The 20,294-nt window shown below is 43.7% G+C and overlaps 1 protein-coding gene across 9 annotated transcripts in view; it reads left to right on the forward strand.

Moving 5' to 3' along the window:
• The window catches only part of LOC144718682 (protein phosphatase 1 regulatory subunit 12A-like), a 101,987-nt gene that overhangs the window by 11,849 nt on the left and 69,844 nt on the right, over positions 1 to 20,294 (forward strand). The window lies entirely within an intron of this gene.

Below are 20,294 nucleotides of genomic sequence, written 5' to 3' on the forward strand. Positions count from 1 at the left end.
GAAGTCAGGAGATGTCCATGTGCTACTATACTACATTGTACAAGTATATGAATAGTACTTTTGTACTAGACAATGGGGCCTTCCTACTCATGGGGGATATTTGCGGGTTTGCTGGTATGTTGAACTTCTTTTGCACCGTGCGTAGCCAACCGTGCTAATTGGAGGTGTAGCGTAGATGGTGCATGGTATACTCAAATATTGGATTTTTTCTGCATTGTCCTTTACTGGCAACATAGCTTTACAACATCTGTTCAATGCATAATGGTTTGCTTATTCGAGCACTGTTCAGGCTCAGCCCTGCCAAGCTTCCAAGATCTGATGTCGTGCACATTTTGGGGTGATTTGGTTAAAACTAAAATACTCTTGAGTTAATTAAACATTCGCAAGCAATTGAATAACTACAGTCGTTGTCCCAGCTATATTTTTGAGTTATTTCCTTGGTAAGTTAAGTTATTCTAGCAGGGAAAAAGAACACAATACGAAACAATTCAAGTGCAGCAGCAAGGAAGGAGTAGTTTATTGGTGCACTTCATGGCGTTCCATTTGGAGCAGCCAGTAACATGTTGATGGTTGCTTTTGTTTCGGGCTGAGTGTTGTGACCGTGGTTAATTTGGAGACCTGTCCTTTGAAATATGCTCAAACAAGGCCAGTCACTTGGCGATCTGATCATGTGTTTGCCTTGGGCAGGGTGGCACCTTGTGTTGTTTTACTCCAGAATACGAATTTCTAAAGCTCTGTGTGTACACCTTTAATATATCCACACAATGACTGTCAGGGTTTTGAAGACCAAAGGTGCCTGCCGCCTTTAACATTGTGAGCATGATACAATTTATTATCAATTAGCCTTTAACTTTTATGTGTTGTGGATGCTTGTTCATTGGGGCTCTTCAAGAAACACCTCGATGAGACACTTAAATCGATAATCTACAAATAACCTAAGCAGCTCGATGGACCAAATGATCCGCTCTCATTTCAAATTCATTTTACGTTCTTATGTTACTCAATTTACACCAATGGCTTCTGAACTGGCGCCAGAGCCCTTTCACAAAGTGTTCTCCTGCTCACATGGGCAATTGGGTTAGCTTGTCCTGCTTTGCTGGCCCTGAGCCATTGGTGGACATCTCACATGTCATTGCAGGGCTTGTTTCTTCTCGGGATGACCTCTGTTGAGTTTCCACAACGTTCGTGATAGAGTGACGATGCACCGAGTCAACTAACGAGTGGGATTTTAACTCTAGATTGGAAGCTTTCGTGACTGCAAGGATTCATACTGTTTTTTTCGGTAAAGTTGCGTAGGTAAAAAAATTATTGGAATAAATGTAAACAACTAAATTAAATCACGACGTTTCGGAGGCAACACAAGCTTCTGTCTTCAGGTGGAACCGTTACTGCCAAAGTCACTTACTACCAGAGGTGTGGACTCGAGTCATGTGACTTGGACTCGAGTCAGACTCGAGTCATGAATTTGATGACTTGCGACTCGACTTGGACTTGCATAACAATGACTTTGTCCCACCTATGAGATGTGGACTCGAGTCATGTGACTTGGACTCGAGTCAGACTCGAGTCATGAATTTGATGACTTGCGACTCGACTTGGACTTGCATAACAATGACTTTGTCCCACCTATGAGATGTGGACTCGAGTCATGTGACTTGGACTCGAGTCATGAATTTGATGACTTGCGACTCGACTTGGACTTGCATAACAATGACTTTGTCCCACCTCTGCTTACTACAGTGACTTGCTACAGTGACTTTGGCTGTAAACGGTTCCACCTGAAGACAGAAGCTTGTGTTGCCTCCGAAACGTCGATTTAATTTAGTTGTTTTCATTTATTACATTTTTTACCTACGGGATTTTAACCGCCAGTCTTTTGTGCAGTTGTACACTCTATTCACAGTAAACCCAGCTGTGATGTGGGGTCCATGACATTTTTAAACCAGTTTTAAGGTGCCCTATTTGATGTATTATTGGGATTGATTGACGTTGGACCATGGACCTCCAGTGTGTATATATATATTTTCAAATTTAAATTTTGAATGCTCGGTGGCAAGTATGTTTTATGCATTGGTGTTGATATACTGTGTCATACATCAACCACGCCTTTGACAGCTTCCTATTAGCGAGGCTGGTAAATGTATCTTTCCAGTGAGCTTTGACCCACTGATTAATGTGTCCTGTCAATTTCGGTCAAACACAATCTTTCTTTGCCAAACTTCTGGCTTGAAGGTTGTGACCTGGTGTGGCACCCAGTTGTGCCTGCATAGCCTTTACTACATTGGTAAGTGTACGGTGTAAATACAAGTTGGCAGTGGTCACATCATTGACGGTGAAATAAAATGAGAATAGTGAGATTGGTTGACTGTGGTTGCTGTGGCTGCCTGTGTGAGATGTGGCTGATAAAAGTCCATCCTAGGCTCATCGTGGATTGGGGTGTGGGTGGTGGGGGGGGCATTGTTGCGTTGTTATCGACCGTGCGAGATGATGTGTTGTCTGTCTAGTGCAGGGGTCGGCAACCAAAATAACAAGAAGAGCCATTTCTTTCCAATTCGGTACAAAATTCAGTATTTCAAGAGCCGCAATGCATCTATGTACATACGTACATATCGTCAAGAAGCAGCCCGTAAAGAGCCGCATGCGGCTCCGGAGCCGTAGGTTGCCGACCCCTGGTCTAGTGTGAGCAGGTCTGGACAACGAGTTGCGATACAAACACAACTGGCCCAGTCCATGCCTTAAAGATGGAGCAGGAGCATCCAGTGCCTTTGAAGGGCAACATTTATGCAGGGTTTTAAAACCCGCTGATTTATGAAACTTTTCAAAAACCTTTTGTTTCCCACACACACGCTTAACATTTGCAGTAATGTACTCAATTAACTCTGTCCATCGGAATTCATTGACGACTGCATGGAAGGAGGAGTGTGTCGCTGGCAGCTTGAGAAGCCGAGCGGTAACGTACGTGGCTAAACTATCGCCTTTCAGATGTTACGCCAAAGTTATGTTTCACCAAAATATAAGATTTCCCAAATTTATTATACGTGCATGGGAACTTTTTTCCAGTGTCAAAAATGATTAAAAATAAGGATAGCGTCATCGGAGGATGTTTTTTGTTTGCATGTTTTAGCACAAGTATGTGTGGTTAATGCAGACTTTGGCACCTTGAAAAAGGTATCTGTTTGGTGTTTGAACATCTGAACGCCTGTTTTATTCCAAGAAAGGGTAAAACCTTTAAAAAATTTGTATAATTTATTATACGTGTTTTGCCTCGTTAACTGAAAGATAAAATAAAAAGCAGACATCCGAGTGGCTTTTTGACATTATGCAAAACACATCAAAAATAAATTTTAAGATCACGTGTAAAGTAACGAAAAAAACGCTGCACTGCCAACGAACAAATCGCCGACGGCATCTTTCATCCGCATAAAAAAAACGAGTGCGCAAGACATTAAAGCGGCCGACGTTCCGTTTTAGCGGCCAGCATTATTTGTGTTTTTTAGATTAGGTATTCTCCGGATCCCACCGGCCCTTTCAAAGTGTGTCTTGCGTTCAACCCCTTTGCGTTAGAATTGGCGCCCCTAGCCCAGCCCTTAACCTTCTGTTTACCCAGTACAGTTTGGCCTGTAAGTTCTGTTACCAATTATAAAAGCACTGGAGCGCAGGTCTCGTTTACCACAGGCTGCCAAATTGCTGGGAATCCAGTGATGCCTTGGCTTTCCTTATAAGGTCACGTGGAGGACAGGCCCACGCGAGGACAGTGCGCCGGAGCTGGGAGGAGGAGGGTGTGTGGGCTGTGCCGGGTGCTGCTTATGGCGACGAAAGTGCATTTGTTGGTCTTTTCGGTGACCAGTGCAAACACAGTGCAACGCAGTTCAGAGACTGGGTCGCATCAATTTATTTGATGTACAAATGTAAAAAAAATGGCACTGTGGGTTTCTTTATCTTGGATTGGTAATGCCGTGGTTTGAGCCACATATTCCCGTCTGAAAGCTTGCGAGTTGTTTGTTTGGCGATTTGAATGCAACTGTGTCGCAAGGGAAACTCGCGTGTTGTAACGATAGCGCCAGGAAATTGGTGGAAGAAAAGATAGGCACAGCAATTTAAGGTAGCAACGGAGGTGGGGGGAAAAATGTGAGAAAAGGGACGCAAGGGACACAAGGCAGCCCATAGGGGCACCCAAGCTACCGAGGTCGAATACTCTGAACGAGTTCACAGGGAAAAGTTCCCTCGACCAAGGGAGACGGTCGGTCACTTTTCACCATTCATCCCACTCTAAAACCCGCAAAGGACTCAACTGGGATTATATTTTGCAATTATTGAACCCCCTTAACTGCGAAAACTTAACAGGACACTCCTGAAAAAGTCATCGGGCTCAGTGAGGCTTTCGTGCGTTAAGATTAGAAGGAATAATATAAAATAAAACAACCCCTACATTAATTGTGCTGTTGGCATGAGTTCAAATGCTGGTCATAATCGACATCGCTTTCGGGTCGATAAAACCATATCGTTTTGTCGAACTTTGTAGGAAAATTGTACTAGTCCTTCCAAAGTTTGATGGTGATGCTGGTTACTGAGACTACGTTGGTCAATATTAACCCGGTGGTATGGGGTCAGGAGCTTGCACGCACACGTTGTACACACTCTAACGGTTATACAGCACGACATGTTTCAAATTGGGTGTAAAATTCAACAGTGGTGGTTCGAGGGAGATTCTGGCACCTGGCATGGGAATGTGGAATTTTCACCGCTGTCTAGGGACCCATCCAAAGGAGATGAGCACCATTCCATTGCTCATTTGAGCATGGGATTTTGACTTGGCTGCTTATTAAAAATAGAACATGGTGCTGGGAACAGGAGAAATTGGAACATAAACAAATGCTAATGACACGCACACGTCATTCTCAGCGCTTAGCTTGTATAAATGTACCATTCCACTTCTTATCATTGTAATCTATTTCAATGGTCCTATTTAATAAATGCAGCTTTCAGTTTGGCAGTTGTTATCCTATTTCCTCTTTTACTTTGAACAGACTGGGCCAATCGTTTTAATACGTACGATTGGTTAGCAAGTATATTTTGTCATCCCTTTGAGAAATAAGAAATAAAATATCTACTCCAGTTGAGAACCATTAGTGGGTTGGAAGAAGACGGGAATACTCCTTTATTTCCACGCTTTTGTACATAATTCTCCTCTTTACGTTGTGCGTTTAGTCCTCGACTACGTTAATGAACGTGCGCGACCCATTTGCCAGTCCGCGTCTGAATGGGGCCCTCTCCATGCCGTGTGGGTCATCGGGGTAATTATTTATCCAAACTTTACCACGTTTTCCTTGGTTATTTACCGGTAAGGCTTCGGCAAAGTTGGGTAGCATGTTAGAACGTGTTGGATTTGTTCATATGCTGGTTGTGTTTGTGCACACTTGGAATTGAGCGCTTAGGAAGGTGGATTATGCAGATTTGTGAAACTCTCAAACGTGTTGGGTTCTGACATGACCTGGAGATGGCAGTACTGAAATGTAATTGTTGAATCCATTTGTACTGACTGTTGACATCCCCCCCATCGTACGTTTAAGTTTCCTCCAGGCATTCTGGCTTGCTCCCACGTGGAATTGGAATAACATCCCAAGGCAGGACCCTCCTGTAGAAGTTTTGAGCCATTAAGGCTTTCTTGAAGAGATGCTGAGCATATGTCAAAAAATATGGACAAAAGTATTTGTTTTAAGTGACTCATGAATTAACTGTTTCATTAGCTCGACTAAGATCCCTTGAATATTTATATGCTTGTAAATTACAATTATTATATCTCATTGGGCCGGTAAAGCTGTGACTACGGTGGTGCGTGACTCACAATTGGAAGGTCTCAAGTTCAAATCCAGGAGTGGAGTTAATTTGTGCGCACTACTATGTGGGAAATCAATAGTTGGCATTCATTGTATAATTTCCATCACTGGCTCAAAGCTATTAGCGCAGTGGGGGGCCACTCTCCGTTGGTTTGAGCAGCGGGATGCTTTGAGATTTGATCGTATTTTTGTTAGCGATGTAATGATTATCGATATTAAACAGCCCTGCGTTCGAACTCAGCTTTGACAACTCAGCACTCTGACCTCTGAGCCAGTCGAGGCAGGGTGTGCCCTCGACACTGTTTGGTTGACTCAATGACGTTGATCCCGTCACTAGCACCGCATGGTGTCAAGAAGTTATCGGAGCAGTGGCAACTGAATTTCTTGTATTTTTTCCAACACTTGTTTGTCTTTTCATTACATCTTTCGGAGCGATGCGTCACAAGTCATTTGTTACTGTAATCGGATTATAAAAGCCAGGCACGGATGATCTCGTACTGCTCTGTTTTCAGTTTGTAAAGGTTTTTACCCTCATTAACCACATACCAGTTAAATGCGTTTTGATGATCAATTTTGTTTTTAAAATGACCAAGATTTTAGTAATTAATTTAAATGTGGGGAATGATCATGTCAGCAAGCTTTGGGTTCAAGCCATGGAAATAACAGGCAGTGCATTTAGATTGTTACAAAGGTTAAATGAATGTAATGTTTGATACTTAAACCAATAAATTATTAGTAAAGCAATCAATATTGTTACTTTTAAGTACGAAATGTGCAGTTACTTCGAAAACGTTGAATAATTGCGAATGATAGACAGATTACTGGTCATCAGAGGGGGACCCTCCCAACAATGACAGTTGGCAAACCAGCTCTGATGGCCAACAGTCTTGATTGGTTCTTAGGCTCCGGGCTTCTACCTTTCCACGAGTTGGGAATGAGAAGTGAGTGGCATGCCAAGCGTCTGTGTCTGTTCGCCATTGGCATTGTGTTTCGATTGGCGACATTGACGCCATCTTCTTGACTGGCAGGCAGTGTCCCCTCCCTCCCTGCAGGAGAAAGCACCGACACCGTTGAATAGGGCCGCCACCGCCAAGCCTACTCTCAATTAACTTTGCCGCGCGCACACACGCGTGGGATGGGTGGCAGCTACTGTATGTGGACAGTGCGTATGTCCATAGGCTAGACCTGCAACATTACTGCACACTGAAGTTGTGTTATAAAACAAATCTCACTTATTACTACTTTACACGTGGAACCTGTGTGTTTAGAGCATTCTCGTTTTGTCAGAGCGTCCACTCGATTGGCTTCCTAAAGTAAGTACAGTCATACCTCGGTATACGACCGCTTAGGAATACGTCATTTTCGGTATAAGTCCTACCTTCTGGAACGAATTAACGACGCATACCGAGGTACCACTGTAGTACCACTTTACGGCAAAGTCGGCAGCAGTGGTTGTTGGCCCCCTTTGGAGAAACCGATCGTCACCTTGGGATGTAGAATTTCTACCGATGGGTCGGAGAGCGCCTTTGGTTGAGATGAGCACCGCCACCCAATTACTTTTGTTTGAGCAGGGGAGACTCTGGAAATGTTATTGGCAATAACTGCTATTTCCAAACGTGTTGTTGTTGGAGTCCCGTCACGTCGTTCCCAATCTCCTACGGGCAGATGCTCATTGGATCGGATGCAGTCCCCAGGAAAAAAATAACGCCGCCAAAATATATAGGAACTACTTCAGAACTCAATTCAATAGGCCTTCTCAACAGATGCTGATCAGAATTCATTATTCTTTGATTTAAAGCTTTCGTGACTGCAGGGATTCATATTCTTGGTTCTTTCGGTAAAGTCGCGTAGAAAGATCCAAGAATATAAGTCCTTAATCCTCATAAATATTTGTGCTGGTAAATGACGTGATATATTTACAGGTTGGCCTAACAACTGGCCTACCCTGGATTATCTAAAAAAAAAACATTTTCTTTGGTTGTTTTCACTTCACTACAACTGAGAGAATTTGATGAGACCATCATCACACTACACTCGATAACTTGAATTGATCACAAAAAAACCAGCCTGGATTCGATCCCAGGGAAGTCGTCTGGTAATGGCGAAGCGCACTGACGTGGCCATTTCTGACTCCCCGAGCCGGCCAGCCCACCCAACAAAGTAGTTGAGACAATTGTGTTTGTTTACCATCTGTTTGTGTTACATGATTGCTCCGTTTATGGTGTTTAACAACAGTTCTTTTCTGAACACCCAGTAAATGGAACGGCTGAAGACCCCCCCCCCCTCTCTCAGAAATGACATTCTTATGATGCATACAAAATTTGTGCCTATCCTTTTTTTCCATGTTTTGCACTCACGGAGTTCATTTGGGACCAGCACAACAAATGTTCATCATCTTTCCATCCATATAGATTTTTTTTTTACGAAGTGTTATCCCGTCACACATGTGCGTCTTTTATTTCACCTGGATGACTCTACTTACCTCCTTCCAAAAGTTCAAGCATCTCACTGCAGGCTCCTCCAGAAATGTATAGAGATTGTAGCAAGGCTTTGCAGGATAAGTTAAAGGATTGAAGTTGTTATCGATGGCATCTTGTAAATTGTGTAACTTGCACACGTGCTATGACACATCTCACTTCGTTGGTTCCCATAGGATAGTGTAAGATTACAACACATTAATGATTCAAATACAATTAGCTTCCTTTGCAAAGGCGTGTGTGATGAACGGAGGTTGTTTTAAACAACTTTAAAAGGGCACATGCGTTTCATCAGTCAGACTGCTTGCATGACAAAATAGAAAGCTTTTGGTACCGCAGGTTTTGTGCAATTTAAAACCACTCCAAGCAACCAACTGCACCTATTGTCATGCAGATATACTGTTATTGATTTGAGATGAACTCTTGGTGTTTTTGTTTGTTATTCTAAATCCGTTAAAATTAAATGACACGGGCACTTGGAATAAATGTTGGGGGTAAAGAAACAACTCGAGTTTACTGAAAGTTTCCTTTACAAAGTCAAGACCCAAGTTTCTCCCTGCTCAAATGAGCCACATTCTCTTGACGGGCACCTCTATTGGATGACCACTGTTAGCTTTCCACAATTTGCTGCAAATTTGTATTAATCCTGACAGAAGGATTGTGTGCTGAGAAACCCCCAACTAAGGATTTTAACTCTAATTTTTTTACATAAATGAATATAAATCACCATGTCACCCAGATAGTTATTTTCCTATGCACAATAATTAACTGTTATTTTAATTTACGGAAATCTCAATGGACTGTACAGTATTGTATATAGCAATGCAATAATTGGAGACAATTATTATTTCAACATGTTTACATTTCTAGCAGACTTTATCTAAATTTAAGTGTCGTTATTTTCTTAGCGGATAGTCAAGTTCAGTGCAGTGTAGACTTCAAGCCGTATGCCAATCAGCTGCTGGATTACCAGATAAGTTCAGTACAGTGTAGACTGTGTAAACCGTATGCTGTGCACGAAGCTGCTAAATGATTGTGGTTTTGGGTGTTTGACATCCGGCAGCGCTCGGCAAAGGTCACTGAATGCCTTTGCACTGTATTCTCGTGTCTGCTTATTATTGCACTGCACAATGGGAAACCACATTCATAGTATGCGCTGCAATTGGCACTGCAATATTTCGGTCGATAAATATTGTTTCCCTTTAAAAAATTAACAGACTGTATCGTATGTGTTTTGGAAATTCAAATGCTAAGTCGAATCCGTCATTAAAAAGTGGCTTACTGTCTGCAAGCCAGGTTATTTTGGCTGCTATGATGACTCACGATCAAACGTGTTGCTATTTATAATGTTTCTACCGGCCACGTGTGTGCTGGACAACACACCCCTAAATTTAAATCACACCTAACACCTTGTATGTGGCGTGAAAATCACATCATGCTTTATACACACAATGTTATTAATCATCTAGATGGGGCATTCTAAGTTTTTTTTAAATGCTGCAAAAAGTAGCACAAAACTAAGTTTAAATGTTTTTTTGATGGATACCCATAGTACATCTGGTATGGTGGTGCTCTGGATTGAAGGTTTGGCTTGCTATTAAAATCCACGTGCTCAGATTCCCGGTCAGGATCGACTTAACCCATCACTCCCCTTCGCTGATAAAGTGACTGCCAAGTTGTGGGAAGTCCAAAGAGGGTTGGAGAATAGTCCACCACAAGACTTTAGGAGTTATATGTACAATGTTACTTTTTTTTAGCTGACGGCAACCTTGTGTTTAGCGAGCCTGACAATGCTGACGAGACCCAGAAGGTCGAAACCAGTCCAGACTTTGCTCAAACAAATGTTGCCAGTTAATGTAAGTCTAGAGAGCCTATGGGCCAATATATATTTGTATGTGTAGGTACGCAATGGAAGAGCTATTTATTTATTTATTTCATTGCGTTATTGAGAGACTGGCCGCGGGAAGATGAAATTTGCACTGCTGGCTGAGGGATAACAACGCAGAGGAGCACACCGCTGCATTGTGTAGACGGGAAACACTTTGGCTCACTTTATTTCCCACCTCCTGTCTCTTTGGACTGTGTTCTTCTTGTATGCCTCTTTATAATGTATAGTATTAATTATTCAGACCCTCACATTATGATATTGACAACATGAACAAATAATATATTATGAATGTTGCCGAAACCTTGTGTTCACGAGAGCAATGCTGAATTACAAACTTTTTCAGGTTGGTCCCGCTTGGAATGTTGATGAAAAAAACCGTCGCGAGTATTTCAGTGAGACTAGCATAAACGTGCTTAATGAGTGCATATTTTTCATCTCGGCTGAGCAGGGCATTATTAATGTGACATTTGTTTTTAAAAAAGTGCGTTTATCTGCGTTGCACATTGCGGCGAGGTTACGTCATCTGGAGACACTGGCCCCCCGTCATGTGACTTGAGTTTCCACCACTTGCTTATGGGGCCTTCAGCGGAGATGAAAACCACCCAGTGTTGCTCACCTCTTGATTAGCACGGTTGTCTCTTCTGCATACATACATACATTCATTGTTTTAGGGAGGCACTTATACTGTGAGTGAAAGGTTAGATGCACTGTCTGTCAGTTGTGCTTCTGGAATTTTTAGAACGTCGGGGAGCGTGTCATCGACAAACGGGCAGCTCGTGCGTCCTGTAAGCATAAGTACTACATCCTTTAAAGTGCAAGTTCTGTATTCTTTCATAAATATGGTCCTGAAAAATCTAATTTTTTCTGACTTTACAAAGAAATGTAATGTGAGTTTGCATAGGGAATTGTAACAATATCTTTTGATTTAAATCTTTCGTGACTGCAGGGATTCATATTCTTGGTTTTTTCGGTAAAGTCACGTAGAAGGGAAATAATAAAATAATAAAAATATGAAACAATAAAATTCTCACGACGTTTCGACTGCAACACAAGCAGTCGAAACGTCGTGAGAATGTTATTGTTTTATATTTTTATTATTTTATTGTTTCCTTTCTACGTGACTTTACCGAAAGAACCAAGAATACGTGACAATATCGTTATTGTTTGCTTATCATTTTTATCGTGTATATGTAGTATCACCCCCCCACTTACATATGGATTCGTGTGAAAACAGTCCATCGCTCATTGACCTTCATGAAAGGCTGGCTTTTGTGCGTGTACTTTTACACGTGTTAATTCTGTAAATGTTATCTCATTAACACGAAATAAAATAACCGATTATGCCCCATTCGCATCATTTCATAATTAAGACCTACCGCAAGTGGACTCGATCAGATTTTTTTCACGGTGTCTTTTGCCCCCTTTTTTTCTTCTATATCGATGAAATCGGTGCTAATGCTACAGCCTGTGCCCTGTAGATCTCGCAGTATTCCGTCACTTTCCGCACAGCAAGGGGGAAGCGTGTTGTTGGGCACCCGCGTGTTGCCCAGTGTTCCAATTCCTTTTACGGAGCAGAGCTGATTTGACGTGTTGCCGCTTGACCTAACTTCCGGGTCTTTCTGCTTGTAGGCTGCAAAGCTGCTTAGCTCTTAGAGCAAACAATGACGTCGTCCCTCCGCTGTCATGTTTAGGAGACGACAGTTTGAAAAAAAAAATGTGATGGCTAAATAAAACACTTTTAATGTATTTTTCCCCAGCCTTAAGAAGAACCTTCCCATGTTAAAAAAAAAAACCTTCTCTTTCCTGTAATTTTCCCTCCCTACTCATGTGGGGGTTAGACGACTTGGTTGTCTTTCTCTATAATTTCTCCCATCTCAATTGAATTGCAGTGCGTACAATGTGAACGGTGATTACCGGTGTTACGATTCACTTCTTTAGTTGCATAAGTGCCGTCGATTCAAATAAAAGTTGAGTGAAAATCTTTAGGATATTCGAGATTGGATACATTGTTTGCCCCAAAAAAAGTATCGTACGTATTTTCTAACATCATAAACACATGTAAGTCCTTTATCTTTTTTAAATAAATGCATTTAGGACACAGTGCACAGGGTTCAAGTTTGAAATAAGCTACACGTGATTTATCCCAACCATTTACATGCAGTTATAATCAGGATGTCCCTGTAAAAACAACACATAAATCACAGCACATGGCGCCAGTAGTGACCATTAAAGAGAAACAAATTTGTATTGGAAAGCAGCACACAGAAGTGGTCAAGTTATTAAACTTACACAAGTCGAGTATATTCAAATAAGCTGAGATGCCGGTACTTTTTATGTTGTGTTTGTCTTTACCCCACAAAATTATTGAATTGTGCCTTTGGCCTCGTGCAATTAGATACATTTGGAAATCTCGGAGCTGTGATCGCTCTGCTTGAGTGACCTGTGGGAAGAGATCTTTCACAAGACTCTGAAAAATCCCTCAACACACGGTCGTGGTCATACTTTCCCATACACTCTGCCAAGAGTATGGTTGCACGACAACCAACCCGATATTTTTAATTCTCAGAGCTGGAATTGAGCCAAATCAAGTTTATAATTTAATTTAATTCAACGTGTTTTTTTTTTTACGTGGATGTTTGCGACCGGGTAAGAACCATCGAGTCACGATCCCGGATAACCTGGTTTGATCGCAGGCTGGGACCCAGATTTGAACCTAGGATTTCAGCAGTGCCACTGCTCAGCACTCTGACCTCTGAGCCACCCGGGCACCGCTTTTTTTTCATACTTCCTTGTGAAGACCGTCTTCTGCGTGAATCTTTTGCTCTCTTCAAACCAGAATGATTAAGGGTGGATGTTTTCTTTTTGGGTGTTGATATTTGGCGTAACAATAAGGAATGGTTCCACCGTATTGTGTGATGACAGAACAATTCCGTGATGAAAATTTGTCAGCACGGAAGTGTTTATTTTCCCACCTATTAAATGATATATCCACTAACATGACTATCAGGAGACTTGTGTCCCCTGCTCAAACAAGCAATTGGGGGTGGTGCAAATCAATGATACCTGACGAGTGGTGGTTGGTTGTGATGGCGCTCGGCAATTTGACTGAACTTTCAAATCAAGTAAAGGACGAAAATGGCGAACAAAGTGGTTGGACTTGCAAACAGTGCCAGCGGGGAAGAAGAAGGCGTTTGGTTGCTTGTGGGGTGCATCGGTGTGGAGGCCTCGGACGTGTAGCCGGGTGGTAGGAAGGTGACGACCCCATCAGAAGCCGACGCGAGTTCTGTGTGTGTGCGCGGGGAAGAGAGTGACGTATGGCCTGTGCCGTCAAGACTCGGCAAGGAATTGTCGGACAAGTGCTCCAAATATGGTGAGGAATTTGTGCACGTGAGCCCCCCCCCCCCCCATAGACTCGTGTCCGATATTTACGCTTGGCGAGTGGGCGGGCGAGGAGGGCAGCCGGCAAAGAGGGGAGCCTTCCCAACTACGGGCAAAGAAACCGGGGAGTGCCGACGTCACGGCGGGTCTCTTGCCGACGGTGGCGCTCGGTTGGGGCCCCCGCTGCCGGCCCCGTCACGAGTTCCAAGAGAGTCCGCCGGGTGCGATCGCACGGTCGCGTGCTAGCGCATGCGAAAACCGCAATCCAGCATGTTGCCCGTGCGGCATAAAGATGTGGGTTGGGCATAAAATTATCAACCCCCCCCCATGAATTGTCATGGTTCGAGAGGATCAAAATTTGATAAACAGATTGGTTATTTTGGAATCTGCTCATGAGTGGGTACTGTGATGGATTTGGTGCATTATGGCATCGCGATGGGTGGTCACGACTTGGGAAGGAGGCCTTCACCCTGCAGAAGGCATTTGGTTGCTTGTGGGGTGCATCGGTGTGGAGGTCTCGGACGTGTAGCCGTGCATGTTGATATGGTGTACGTAGAATCTCCAGTGGTTATAGATAGAGACATGAATCACAAGCGATCGATTTCTACATGCACAATTTGAACGTGTTGTGAGCAATATTTATGAGAAGCTAAAGTTGTTTTGGCAACCGAGCATGAAAGCGTACATCTCCCAAGGAGAGGATCTTAACCCGAGTACAGTTTTGGGAAGAAGGGCAGATGTGAATTGCTCGTGGAGCCATTGCAAATGATGAAAAAGATGTCCGTTCATGGTGCTATCTCATAACACCCCTTTTAAAGCGTTGTAAGTCATCATGCTTTCCTTTCACCAGGTGACAGCTGTTGGTGAGTTATGACCTCTTTTCAGGTATATTTGGGTGGCTGTCGGTACTTGCGTCAATCGGTCAGTCAACCTTATGGGTAGTCCTCTTTCCCTATTGGTGGCTGTCAGCCAATGGCAGAAAACCGGCATTCCCATAACCTGGACAAGTCTTTCCAGGTAGCTTCCTACAGAGTGATAATAATGATATCCACCCCTGAGGAATTATTCGAGTCAACCCCCGACAAAGATTACAACACACAACCTTCCAAATGTGACCTGCCGCAGCACCACCACCATCGTGTAAAAGGTAATATTATTTTACAATTTAGTTATGGGTGGTGTTCATGTATGGCTTTTTTGTTATAATAGAGACACGCAAGGGCATACTTTTGTAAGTTACACCATGGTGCCTTTGACTTCCACTTCTCAGCAGGCAGTGTGGTTTGGCAATCCCCCACAAGCCGTTATTTTGTGGCCTTAGTGGGAATTGGGCTGTCTGCTCCGTGCAAACCCGCTCCATTGGTGATCGGCGCGATCATCATCGCTATAGTCGTCCGGCCAGCTCAGGGGAGTTGCGCCTTTTGGCCCGAGCATGACGGCATCCTCGCCCACCATTCCAATGGAAATTCTTGGCTGCTTAGCACGCGCGCGTGCGCGGACAATGATCAAACAACCGAGCGTCTATTTGCAGCATTGGGGCTAGCCGAGCAAAGATACTCCTGCGGCATCTGGCCGAAAGGAAGGTGCCACTTGCATGGCAGGCAAGCGCAAGTTGTGTAATGCGCGGGGACACCTTTTGTGCTGGGTGCTTTTCGCCGTTTTGACACGGACATACGTATTTATTTTTGTTGAACACTCCTGTCGCGCAAAACGTAGCCAACCGTGCTAATCGGAGGTGGGGGGGGGGGGACGAGAAACCAAACGCAAAAAGCAGTTGTGAAGAAATAAATTTTCAATCTAGATTTACAAAAACACACGTTGGAAGTGTGGTTGCTGTGGAGAGTGCACATTGTTGAGGTAATTGCGAGGCTGAATTGTGCTGCCCTTTCGACTTTTGTGACGTCACTGGGGTGTGACCGCTTCACAACTTTGCACGGCGGCGTGTCTGAGTGAGAATCGGGAAGCGGTACTTACCCCAACAAACTTGAGCTGTCTGCCATTGCTGTGTAGTCTTCGGTTTCACAGCAAGGCGTCCAAAAATTAAAAATAAAGTCCCCCCCCCCCCTGCTCAAATGAGCATGTTTCAGTCATCCCCATCTGCAGAGTCAGTGGTGGCTTCTTTCACTGTATAGGACAACCACTGTTGATGACCCTCTTCATAATAAGTGCTTGCTTTGCAGACCCTGGGTGAGGCGATATGCTTGGTAAACCCCTTGACCTGGATTGAAACGAATACCATTTCTGATTGTGTGAAACATTTGAACCACGGCACACCACACCTGCTCAATATAAAACGAAACTATGCAACCTCAAAATGCGTTCATGCCCACAGTGAATATCATGAACTACTGTGGACCTTCATGCAAACAATTGCATCCGTGCCATGTCATATGCACAATGCAATATAGGATAGTTTATTGTTAAATCTACTCCTTAGAGTCATTATAGCACCTTGCTCTGAAGCTAGTGGTTCAGTTTTGAGAGCTAAAACTATTTTTTTTTGTCGGAGGCATTAACGTCATTGGCAGCGTTCATGTGAATGGACATTGACTAAAAGTCTTGGTCTCTTCGTACTCAACTATATACAGTATTGTGAGCAGTATTCAAATCAAGTGGCGGCCTTGGGCTTGTGGTGGAAAAGTCCAGCTTTTTACAACTGTGATTTTTCACATTAACAGCTATCGTTGATTGAACAAGAAGCGATTGTCATGTTATCAACCTCGAGAGGTGAAGGACCGAGTTGACCCCAGGCTGCGATTTGAACCTGCAGCCTTTCCGATTGTGAATTCAGCGCCGTTATCCCGCAGTGCCACTCAGCCGGTATTGTCACGATAATATTCGAGCCAAATGACGGCCGCGTTTTGTCCGGTTAAGTCGATGCCTCCCAGCAGCTGAATCTGTGAAGCCGGTGACATTCATGGCTCCGTCTCTGGGCTTGTAGCCCTCGCGCACTCCTCCTACTCAAGGGGGTCCTTCGAGGCTTTGGTCTCCTCCGGGAGACGGCTGTGCAAGCGTGTGGCAACTTGCCCGGGGGGGGGGGGGTGGCGCTCGACCTACGGTTTTACCCCCGCTGACCGGGCGCCGTCCTGAGCCCAATCTGCTTTCCTTTTTATTGTTGGGCACCAGACCAGTGGGGAGAGGTTTTCCTCGCACCACTGTGTAAACTTTGCGCGAGTGAAATGCGTGGAATGCAAAGGCTGCGTGGAACTGTCTCAACGTGGTGTGCACGCGCCTGTGTGAAGTTCCTGCTTTGTGAAATGCACTGCATTTTTTTGTTGACACGTGGACCCTGGGCACGCACGATAAACCTGGCAGCCAGGGCTCCAGATGCAGGGTGTCGTAACACCGTTCCATGACCCCCTCACCAAGATTATGGTAATCCACACCCAGGATCTGCTGCCTGAAACCAGCAACAATGCAACACACCTGGTTCACTTGATAATAGTAATAATTAACAAGAAAAACTATCTATTCTATTGGTAATATTCTTGCAGCTATTCATTTCCCGTGGAGTGAATTATCACATTTGAGTTTGATTCAAGAATCTCTTTTTTGACACCGTGGTGAATATGGCAGTTTCTAGTGACAGCAGTGGTCACGTGAAGAACATCCTGTGTGTGTGGTGTGTGTAACAACCTTTTGTCAATCCACTGCTGGATGAAGTTCTCCCCACTTAGTGTTGGTCAAGAGCAGCTGCTAGCCAGCCTTTGAATACAGCTTGAATATAAGTGGGGCATGCTCGGAATTTCATGGGAGGATTGGGTAAGCATCTTGGCAGTTTAAAACAGAACCGTGGTAAAAAAAAAACACTTTATAGACGTAGTTAGAAGGACGAGGTTGTGATTGGCGGGGCACGTTTTCCGTCTGGAGGAGAAGGGCCTGTTACTGAGAGGAGCAAATGGCTTGGCATCCAACGGTTGGCAACCGAAGCAGAATACCTCGAGCCAGATGCTGGCGTTCTTTAACGACAGCCTTGCGGAGGACAGGTGCCGACCGCAGCTTTTCCGGGGGCCTGGCAAAAGAGAGAACGGTGATCGTGGAGGTGGGCTGTGGTAACCTCTGGACCTTGATCTCGAATGAAGTAATGTTTCCGTTCCCAGGTGTAGTGGATTGTGGTGGACGTGTTGTCGCTGATGACTGTCACACCTGGCCCCTAGGGCCCCCCCCCCTTGTGGTTAAGAGCAGTCTAAAATGAAAAACAATTTAACTAGAAATATTTTAATAACATTTTTACGATGACTATCACCATTAAATGTTTGTATTAGTGTCTTATTGTTTTAATGTTATTGTACAGTGTAAAATAAACATATTAATATTTAATCCCAGATCTCCCGTTCCAAAGAAATCTGTTATTATGCGCAAGTAATAATCAATAATTTAGTATTTGCTTTATATGGAGGTGGAATTTGTGGTACAGTGGTTCGTACATTATGCTATAAACCTCCTGATATGAATTGCATTCTTGGCCATGGCTAGCATCAGTGGTACGTGATATCTCAACCATTGTGTTCCCCGCTGCCACCACCAACCCGCCAGTAGTCAGGGTGGTGAAGGAGGTCAAACAAATCCCTGTGACCCTGAAGGTTTAGGAAGGTGCCTTCATCACACAGCTTATATGTGATGCACTGAAGAAGGGCCGTTGCCCAAAACGTCACTTCTTATATACATTGATTTCTTTCCATTTTTAAGGTTGCATTTTGGACGAGTGTGAGTTTAAAACGTAAATGGATGAAAGGGGTCCACGTGACCCTTGCTTCTACTAGACACCTCTGCATTCGCCGCTGTCTTAAAAAAAATTGAATTAAATCACAACCCCAAATTGGGATTGTGATTCATATCACGAGGGGGGAGTGAATCGTCCGCAGGCCTTATTATCAACCGAAATGGATCCTGTTTTGTGTTCACATTCACAAAGAGCACTTTGATTGACGCTGACAAACTCTCATCCAAGTGATGGTCCTGCTTCACAGATGTCTCATAAGGTTATCATTCATCATCATTTTGATCCCCCCCCTTTGCTGTGTCAGGCCACTTCCCCTTTCTGTGTTTGTAAAAAGGCGTGTTGTGTTGCATTTTGTGGTTGCGTTGTGGTGTGGTGTTTTATGCAAGCCTGATCCTGGATAAAAAAGAAAAGAGATTCTCTTTCCCCTCTTGCCAACGCCCTTTTGCCAACCTGACAGGGAGGTGGGGTCTGCCTTTGATCAATAATTGCTGCTTAGTGCCGCTGCGTGTTTAGAACATTATGTCCGCTGCCCTTGTGTGCTGATGCACCAGTGGCCTTGTGAGCGAGAGGCTGCATCAATAACAAAGCAACCAGAAAATCAGCTTCTGTCCTGAGAGTATTGGTGCTTTGGGGGAGGATTTTGGTAACGTCGTGACCGTATTGGAAAAGTGACTGGCTAGTTGGAAATAAAGTGTTGCAAGAAAGCTTTTTGCGTATAAAATCTGGAAAATGAGATTCCGATGCAGACAGACCGACATGCACAGGATGGAGAAGAGGTGGTTACTGAGAAAGTCATTAGAGTGTAGCACCCAGGGGAAGACCACAATCCAGACAATGGGATGATGTAAGGGCAGACCCTTGGTGGTCTGGTATTGACCGTGAAACAGCTGAGGGGTTTGGCAGAAGGAAGGGTAAGTCATCACGTCAATTGGCATTGATGGCATTGGCCGTGATGACCTTTTGACCTTGTTTAAACACCTCTCGTTATGCCATACCTGTGAGAAGACGAAGAGATGCATGTGGTAGTTTTTTGTTCTCTGACATGGTAGAGAATTTGCAGCCTGGGGTCTGAACGTTTAATCAAACAATAGTCACCGGGGGTCAAAGTAGCGCTCCTCTGACGAGCATGTTCATGTGCTCATCTCTATTGCTCGTCCTCATGTAGTGGTGGGTTCTACATTTCCCTAAATTAGTCAAGTTGCTTTGTCGATGTTCATTGTTGACCTATTCTTCTGTTGTTGACTGAGGAATGGTGCGATAATATTGGCAATAAGACATTAATTTGCAATGTTAAAATAACATTATTTTAAGAGATAATGATGCTTGGAAAAAAAAAACATTCCGGGCGAGTGAATGCTAGCTGCAATGGATTCCAGGAAAACATACTCTTTGGTTCTTTCGGTAAAGTCACGTAGGTAGAAAAAATAAAATAAATTAAATCACGACGTTTCGGGCGCAACACAAGCGTCCGTCATCAGGTGGGACAACCACAGCAAGAAACAATTGCTGAAGTGGGCAAAAGGGCTGCTGTAACAAGAGGCCATATGCTTGTGTTGCCTCCGAAACGTCATGATTTATTATTTTATTTATATTATTTCTTCTATTATTTATTATTATATATTATTATTATTTATTTTTTACCTATGTGACTTTACCGAAAAAACTTAAGAGTATGAATCCTTGCAGTCACGAAAGCTTCAAATTTAGAATTAAGAGGCCATATAGGCGAGAAGCAATATATTCAAATGGGTGGTGTTTTTGGGCAGGATGGATGAGGTCAATTTACTGACACAGGCATTTAAGTGGTACTTGGAGGTTGGGGAATTACAGAAAAAACCTAAATCCAGAAGGTGGGAAACTTTCGAAGGCAGGTATTGAAAGTTGGATCTTTTAAATGCGTAAATAAGTGATTGAGCTGTGTGTTGGAATTGTATGCATTCGTTGGGATGACCTCTTGATGTTTAAAGGACGTTTTAGTGATCCCCGTGGTC

This window comes from Lampetra planeri, chromosome 5 (genome assembly GCF_965212315.1).
Source record: "Lampetra planeri chromosome 5, kcLamPlan1.2.h2, whole genome shotgun sequence".
Taxonomy (NCBI): Eukaryota; Metazoa; Chordata; class Hyperoartia; order Petromyzontiformes; family Petromyzontidae; genus Lampetra; species Lampetra planeri.